Source organism: Lipophrys pholis (genome assembly GCF_963383615.2).
Source record: "Lipophrys pholis genome assembly, chromosome: 8".
Lineage (NCBI taxonomy): Eukaryota > Metazoa > Chordata > Actinopteri > Blenniiformes > Blenniidae > Lipophrys > Lipophrys pholis.
Genome location: NC_137630.1, coordinates 3,674,895 through 3,684,484, shown reverse-complemented (window position 1 = coordinate 3,684,484; position 9,590 = coordinate 3,674,895). Strand labels below are relative to the sequence as shown.

Below are 9,590 nucleotides of genomic sequence, written 5' to 3'. Positions count from 1 at the left end.
TCCTCACATATACACTTCTTACCTGTTATATACACTGCTCAAAAAAATTAAAGGAACACTTTGAAAACACATCAGATTTCAATGGTGAAAAAAAAATGTTGGATATCTATACTGATATAGACAGTTTAATGTCTCAGGAACAAAAGGATGCCACATCTTTTGATGGAAATAAAAGTTTTCAGCCTACAGAGGGCTCAGTATATAGACACCCCAAAAATCAAAGTGAAAAAATGATGTGGCAGGCTCGTCCATTTTGCCTAAATTCAATTTCTGCAACTCCAAATTCTTTTCAATATCTTGTGTGGCCCCCACGTGCTTGTATGCATGCTTGACAACGTCGCGGCATGCTCCTAATGAGACGACGGATGGTGTCTTGTGGGATGTCCTCCCAGATCTGTCTAAGGGCATCAGTGAGCTCCTGTAAAGTCTGAGGAGCAACCTGGCGGTGTCTGATGGACCGAAACATTATGTCCCAGAGGTGTTCTATCGGGTTTAGATCAGGTGATTGTGAGGGCCATTCAATTGTGTCAATTCCTTCATCCTCCAGATACTGTCTGCATGCTCTTGCCACATGAGGCCGGGCATTGTCGTGGACCAGGAGGAACCCAGGACCTACTGCACCAGCGTTGGGTCTGACCATGGGTGCAAGGATTTCATCCCGATACCTAATGGCAGTCAGACTGCCGTTCTCTAGCCTGTAGAGGTCTGTTCGTCCCTCCATGGAAATGCCTCCCAAGACCATCACTGACCCACCACCGAACGGGTCATGCTGAATGATGTTGCAGGCAGAATAGCGCTCTCCTTGGCTTCTCCAGACCCTTTCACGTCTATCACAGGTGCTCAGGGTAAACCTGCTCTCATCTGTGAAAAGCACAGGGAGCCAGTGGCGGACTTGCCAATTCTGGTGTTCTATGGCAAATGCCAATCGAGCTCCACGGTGCTGAGCAGTGAGCACAGGGCACACTACAGGACGTTCTGCCCTGAGGCCACCCTCGTGAAGTCTGTTTCTGACCGTTTGGGCAGAGACATTCACACCAGTAGCCTGCTGGAGGTCATTCTGTAGGGCTCGGGCAGTGCTCGACCTGTTCCTCCTTGCACAAAGCAGCAGATATCGGTCCTGCTGATGGGATGAGGACCGTCTACGGCCCTGTCCAGCTCTCCTAGAGAAACTGCCTGTCTCCTGGAATCTCCTCCATGCTCTGGAGATTGTACTGGGAGACACATCAAATCTTCTTGCAACAGCACGCATGGATGTGCCATCCTGGAGGAGTTGGACAATCTGCGCAACTTCAGGAGGGTTAAGAAATCGCCTCATGCTCCCAGTCGTGATAATGACTCTAGCTAAAGCCAACACTTGTGGAAAAACAGTTGAAAAAGATCAAGAGGGAGGAACTTGAAATGGCCTCCACCTGCAAAACTAGTCCTGTTTTGGGGGCCATCTCGTTGTTGCCCCTCTAGTGCACCTGTTGTTAATTCCATCAACACCAATGCAGCTGAAACTGATTAACAACCCCCTCTGCCACGTACTTGACCAAAACCTTATCAGAAAAGTGCAATTGAATTCATGCCATACCCTGATAAAAAACTGTTCCTTTAATTTCTTTGAGCAGTGTATAAATACAGGCCTGTACACTCTGTCTGTCTGTCTGTCTGTCTTTCTCTCCCTGTCTGTGTCTCTGTCTCTCTCTGTCTCTCTCCCTGTCTGTGTCTGTGTCTCTGTCTCTCTCTGTCTCTGTCTGTATCTCTGTATCTCTCTGTCTCTGTCTCTCTCCCTGTCTGTGTCTGTGTCTCTGTATCTCTCTGTCTCTGTCTCTCTCTCTGTCTGTGTCTCTGTATCTCTCTGTCTCTCTCTGTCTGTGTCTGTGTCTCTCTCTCTGTCTGTGTCTGTGTCTCTGTCTGTGTCTCTGTCTCTCTCTCTCTGTGTCTCTGTATCTCTGTCTTTGTCTCTCTCTCTCTCCCTGTCTGTGTCTCTGTCTCTCTCTGTCTGTCTCTCTCCCTGTCTGTGTCTCTGTCTCTCTCTGTCTCTCTCTCTCTCTGTCTGTGTCTCTGTATCTCTTTCTCTGTGTCTCTGTATCTCTCTGTCTTTGTCTCTCTCTCTCTCCCTGTCTGTGTCTCTGTCTCTCTCTGTCTGTCTCTCTCCCTGTCTGTGTCTCTGTCTCTCTCTGTCTCTGTCTCTCTCTCTCTCTCTGTCTGTGTCTCTGTATCTCTTTCTCTCTCTCTCACACACATACGTGTTAATCGGTGAATATCACAAATATCAGTTGTTTCAGTCCAGGCTACTGTGGAATCGTCATCCTAAAGCCTGTAAACACTTGTTTACATTGAGACACGTCAGGTTTGTGTTCAGCAGTGGACTGTGTGTCGACACACAATGAAAAAGAAAATACTTCCTCATATCGACAGTTTGTTCTGGTGAAGTTTTATTCCAACAAAAGTGAGTAAAATGTTGCAGACAGTTTGTACACTTTCCTTTGTCTGAGTCTCTATTTAGGTTTCACGTGATTCCGTTATAAAACGTAAAGTACAAATGTGGACAAGGTCACCAAGAAATCTGTCACTTTTAAGCCGACCGGTCCTCTGAATCATCACAACTTTGGCGAATGAGCCCAAAGACATGGTCCTTATTTCTCTTTCACCTGACATGACAGTAACTCATTTTCATTCTCTCTATATTCACAAAACCTTTCCTCATCAGATTTTTTAATTTACTCTCCACATTATGGCATCAACTCTCTCCAGACACGTGAATCAGCTGAAAACAAGAGGTTTGGCACATTGAGATGAACTTGATGGAGCTCTGCGGCTCCACAGTGTTCATATGGGACCTGTGTGTGTGTGTGTGTGTGTGTGTGTGTGTGTGTGTGTGTGTGTGTGTGTGTGTGTGTGTGTGTGTGTGTGTGTGTGTGTGTGTGTGTGTGTGTGTGTGTGTGTGTGTGTGTGTGTGTGTGTGTGAGACTGAAACAGTTACATCAAATTAAACATACAGCACACACAAACAAAAGACATTTCAGCATGAAAGCTCGTATTCTAGTGGCTCTGCCTTCCTCACTAGAAATAAATGTCGTGGGAGCGCACGAGAGACCCATCCAAGATGGCGACCGCGCGATGCGTCAGCCCCAAGTCTATGAGGCGTCTCCGTATGTAACATACAATGTTAATGTACAACCGCCTGTCCGCTCGCGACTTGTTTTGATAGTTTCCACTTGACGCCACACGGAGCTGACGTTGTGCGCCGTGACGTTGGAGATCGAACCAATCAGATCCTCTGAGGGGCGGGGTTAGATGTCCGACCACGCCCCATCCTGCGGTCCACCGGGACCCTCTCGGGAGGAGAATCAGCCGCTCTGGAGGTTTATGGCATTCTTCTGGAGCACCACGCCCAAACCGGGCCCGCTTCTCGTGTTTCAGCCCGAATATAGGACCTGGTGCCGGGCTCTGGCGCCTCAGTCCAGCGGAACAAGCCGCCGGTGGAAGGCTACGCCCGGACTGAGGACCAACAGGTAAGAGGAGCTCACCTGGAGGAAGAGTTTCTCTCTGAATTTAAAACTTCTGGAGGAAATAAAGCGTCTCACCTGGATGAAGTAAAGGGTCCTACCAGGTGGAAGAGTTTCTATCTATTGTTCAAACCCCCAGAGGAAGTAAAGGGTCTCACCTTGAAACTCACCTTTGCGTCGTCTCACCATCTTTTTCGTGGTTATTTTTTTATTTTGGTTCTAAGAAACACTGATTGTTTTTCTGGAACGTGACTATATTTGGCAACCTCCGGTTTTTTCCCCCCCAAGTTTATCAAACCCACACAGGTAAGTTAATGACAATTAATGTTCTTACTCAGGTTAATGACAAATCACACAATAAGAATGAACCTTTATATCCCTCAGGAGTTACAAACGTGTAACTGATCTTCTGACCTCCTGACCAGTGATATGAAGGTGTAATAACTTTGAAATAGGAAAAACTATAAATGCTTCTCATAGTTTTAGTGCAGAGAACTAAGAGTAAATTGTGAAATATTATTTTACTTCAAAATAACATCTCGCCATATTCAAAATAACACAACGTTATTTTTAATAATATGCAGTTTGGCAACATAAAATCCTCTGGAGTCTCCAGATCTCATGTTTTCCATTGACGTTTATTTGGGTTCGTCTAAACAAAATACAACAAATGAGTGGCTGAATCTGTTACTTCCTCAGTAAGACTGTAAAGATCCTGCAGCTGGACTTTACTCTGGTATCACTGCTGCTCTGTCTGCTGCTCTGTTCACCCACTGCACTTTGCAGTGAAAATCAGAAACAGTAGTTTAACCAAAGTTCAGCGTTGACTGTAATTATTTCCGCAGGCCTCATGTTTGACACCCCTGCTTCCCAGGACACTTAGTTTTTAGAATGAAACCTTCAACATTCACATTCCAGGTTTAATGGAGGGAACATTTTGTGGCTTTTTCAGTATTGCAGTTTTTTTTAAAACATTTAGTAATGATATTAAGTCACTAATTTGTAATGAAATCAGATTTAAAGATGTTACACTCCATCATTCATTTGTAATGAAATCAGCAAAACCGACCGAAACACACTTGTTTCAGAATTTAGAGCAGAAAACTACTTAAGACTAATAATTTAACGATTAAAAATGAAGTAATTATGAAAGGAATTGGCTTTTGTGGGATAAATAAAGATGTCCTTACTGAAATCACCACAAAGCACAAAATATTTGATAGTAGTATTTAACATTTTTGTGTATTCGAAGCAATAACTTCAGTAAAAGAGGCAAAACACAACAGAGATTATGTGTTTGTACAAGCATAAGGCAGAATTAGCCTTAATTTGTCATAATTTGTCAAATGGCTACCGGAGTTTTATTTATCCCCAGGTCGACTCTGTGTAGTGTGTCACACAAGTATGGTATTTATACGCCGTTGAGTGGTTTCTTGGCATTCTTGCTTCATTGTCTGCACAAGACCATTCAAGGACTGTTGTTGAAAAACACGGATTGTGTTTAGTAATCTGCCGAGATTATCGGATCAGCTGTGTGAGGCACCGTCTTCGTGGATTTTTCCTTTTTTTTTTTTTTAAATTAAGAGACGCATGCTTCTCTCAGAGTAGTAACACGGAGTACTGCTACGCTGGCGCCTGCTCTGATGGCGGCTTGTGTAGCCGGATCCATACAAAAACTGCAAAACTAAAAGTCACGGTCTGAGATCACCACAGTGAGAGCGAGATGTCCTGCTTCAGAGTAAAGACCTTTTATTCACACAAAAACAATTAATCCGTCTGAAGCCATGGACAATGAATGACTTCACACAGAGAATAACACAAGGGCACAAAGTGTTTATCCTCTTGATCCAAAATTATTATTTCAATGTTCCAAATACACACAAACATTTAAATCCCCCCCAACAAAATAATAAAAGAAAAGACAATCTGGTCAGATTAAAGATTTGCTTCAGCTTTGATTCCTTCATTTAGTTGTGAACGTGACCTCAGTCCTAAACACTTTGGAAGGGGCCTTCTCCGTCACGAGTGATGAAAGTTTTTAATGGTGCAGAAGATATGAGATCCAAGTTCTTGTCGAGAATTTAGAATCCAAATCATTTGCTAGTACCGTCAGGCACTAGCAAGCACCGTCAGGCACTTGCTAGCACCGTCAGGCACTAGTGAGCACCGTCAGGCACTAGTGAGCACCGTCATGCATTAGCGAGCACCGTCATGCACTAGCTTGGACCGTCAGGCACTAGTGAGCACCGTCAGGCACTCGCTAGCACCGTCAGGCACAAGCTAGCACCGTCAGGCACTCGCTAGCACCGTCAGGCACTAGCTAGCACCATCAGGCACAAACTAGCACCGTCAGGCACTTGCAAGCACCATCAGGAACAAGCTAGCACCGTCAGGCACTAGCAAGCACCGTCAGGCACAAGCTAGCACCGTCAGGCACTAGCAAGCACTGTCAGGCACTAGTGAGCACCGTCAGGCACTAGCTTGGACCGTCAGGCACTAGTGAGCACCGTCAGGCACTAGCTAGCACCGTCAGGCACAAGCTAGCACCGTCAGGCACTAGCTAGCACCGTCAGGCACTTGCAAGCACCATCAGGCACAAGCTAGCACCGTCAGGCACAAGCTAGCACCGTCAGGCACTTGCAAGCACCGTCAGGTACTAGCGAGCACCGTCAGGCACTAGTGAGCACCGTCATGCACTAGCTTGGACCGTCAGGCACTAGTGAGCACCGTCAGACACTAGCTAGCACCATCAGGCACAAGCTAGCACCGTCAGGCACTAGCTAGCACCGTCAGGCACAAGCTAGCACCGTCAGGCACTAGCTAGCACCGTCAGGCACTAGTGAGCACCATCAGGCATGAGCTAGCACCGTCAGGCACTAGCGAGCACCGTCAGGAGCTCGGTTGTTCTTGTGTGGTACACCGTCAGACTGTCCCAGAAAATCACTGTCAGTCTCCATGTTGAGCTCATAAAACATTGAGATTAAGAGGAAATAACGTCAGTCAGTTCACGCGGCAGCTCTCCCGATTGTGACGTCTCCAGGACGCCATCTTGAAAACCCCTGACGTAGTTCACTGAACTTTTCATCAACGGCACCTGAGCATTTTAGGTTAATTTGAGTTCAAGCTGTTTATTAGCAGCGTGTTTTTTTTCTCCAGCTGAGGTCAGTCTGAGGGCGGCAATAAACCAGCGCTGAGGATGATTGATGGCAGCAGAAAACTGTGTGTGTGTGTGTGTGTGTGTGTGTGTGTGTGTGTGTGTGTGTGTGTGTGTGTGTGTGTGTGTGTGTGTGTGTGTATCACGATTTTTTTATGTGTATAACTGATTTGTGTTTTCGTGCTGCAACCTGTGCCTGTGTAATATGTTTGATGTTTCCACTCTTAAGTTTTAACCGCCTGCAGGAATCTGAAAAAATCTCACCTCCATTCAAACTTTCCGATCAGCTCTTAAAGGTGTGAAATGCTGTCCTGGTAGACTGGCAGGATAACACAGGCTTTTAGTCTGTACTAGTTCCTAATTACCTATAAAGCTTTTATTACACTAAATAGCAATGTTGTATTGGTCAGTAATCCTCAATATGACGTTATAGGACCCACACAGAACCTGATCTCATTCAGATAAGCCTGAAGTCCAGAATCAGGGCAAACAAAACAATGTAAACACATAGAGAAGGACAATCAGGATCTACATAATAGGAGATTCTTCTTGGTATAAATGATAAATAAATTTCACTTATAAAGCCATTTTCAATGGCTTGAGCAGTCGTAGAGCGCTTTACAGCATTAATCACATTCACTCATTCACACACACATTCACACACTTATTCACACACACATTCACACACACATTCACACACACATTCACACACTCATTCACAAACACATTCACACACACATTCACACACACATTCACACACTCATTCACACACACATTCACACACACATTCACACACACATTCACACACTCATTCACACACTTATTCACACACACATTCACACACACATTCACACACACATTCACACACTCATTCACACACACATTCACACACACATTCACACACACATTCACACACTCATTCACACACTTATTCACACACACATTCACACACACATTCACACACTCATTCACACACACATTCACACACACATTCACACACACATTCACACACTCATTCACACACTCATTCACACACACATTCACACACACATTCACACACACATTCACACACTCATTCACACACACATTCACACACACATTCACACACACATTCACACACTCATTCACACACACATTCACACACTCATTCACACACACATTCACACACACATTCACACACTCATTCACACACACATTCACACACACATTCACACACACATTCACACACACATTCACACATTCACACACTCATTCACACACACATTCACACACTCATTCACACACACATTCACACACACATTCACACACACATTCACACACTCATTCACACACACATTCACACACACATTCACACACACATTCACACACTCATTCACACACACATTCACACACACATTCACACACACATTCACACACACATTCACACATTCACACACTCATTCACACACACATTCACACACTCATTCACACACACATTCACACACACATTCACACACACATTCACACACTCATTCACACACACACACATTCACACACACATTCACACATTCACACACTCATTCACACACACATTCACACACTCATTCACACACACATTCACACACACATTCACACACACATTTACACACACATTCACACACTCATTCACACACTCATTCACACACACATTCACACACTCATTCACACACACATTCACACACACATTCACACACTCATTCACACACACATTCACACACACATTCACACACCAACGAGGCAGCTGCTGTGAGCCTCGTCCGTCCATTGGGAGCAGTTTGGGGTTCAGTGTGTTGCTCAAGGACACTTCCACATGTCAACAGGTGGAGACACAAACACAACTCTAAGTACATGTGTTACATGCGCAGTACATATTACTCAAAAACACATTACTCAAATACTGGTGGTCTAAAAGCCGGTCTTTGACTGCCCGTGAGAAGCTGTGATATTCTGCGTTATTCTTCAGCGTGTCTGGGAGCCCATTCCAGTCTGTGATGACTTTATATGAAAAGGCCGATGGAGAGACGACAGACTTTCCTTTGGTAATATTGCCGTCACCCTGGATACAGACCTTAATGCTCTGCTTGTTAGTTGAGAGCGTTGCTGTACATTTCTTTTTTTTTTGGGGGGGGGGGGGGGGGGCAGCATCATTTTATGCTTATTTAAGCATATTTATTTTATGTGCCACTGTGGAGAGTAAAGAAAAAAATCTGCTGATCATGAACAGATTCACAATGGAAAGGTTTTGTGAATATCGAGGGAATGAAAATCAGTTTTAAGTTGACTGTAGTTTTTAAAGGCCTGTTGCTGTCATGTCAGGTGAAGGAGAAATAAGGACCGTGTGTCTTTATTTTGTGAGTTGTGATGATTCAGAGGACCAGTCGGCTTAAAAGAGACAGATTTCTCAGTGACGTTGTCCACAATTGTACTTTACGTTTTTATATCTGAATCATGTGAAACCGAAATAGAGACAAAGGAAAGTGTACAAACTGTCTGAGGATCAGACGTTGTGTAAGAAGTACACATCTCTCCCCGTGTCTGACAGACAAGGAGGTATGCATGACACACGACTCCAGTCAAACCTCACACTGCAACATTTGGGCATGCCGGCACATGTGAAACATCAGGAGAACATAGAAATAGAGCGGTAGACTCATTTCCCCTACAGGCTCACTGGACACATTGTGAACTGACACAAACACACACACTCCAACACAGGACAAAGAAACTGAAACAAAACCACCATATTTTCTTATTGGCAGGTTCGATTAAATAAAACTTCAATCTTTACTAACAGTTTATAGATAGATGGGTATTTTTTGTGGCAGGAAGTTAAAGACCAAAAAGGAAACTTTACTAGGTTGAAAAAAAAACAACACATTTATGATGCATAGAAAATTATAAAAGTAAAACACTAAATACAGAAG

The 9,590-nt window shown here is 44.3% G+C and overlaps 1 protein-coding gene across 1 annotated transcript in view; it reads left to right on the top strand.

Moving 5' to 3' along the window:
• Positions 1–3,296: 3,296 nt before the first annotated feature.
• Positions 3,297–9,590, top strand: part of LOC308113373 (collagen alpha-1(XX) chain-like) — a 70,836-nt gene continuing 64,542 nt past the window's right edge. Inside the window, exon 1 of the mRNA XM_080469629.1 lies at positions 3,297–3,800. The gene's annotated coding sequence lies outside the window, so the exon portion shown is untranslated. The remainder of the gene's footprint in view (positions 3,801–9,590) is intronic.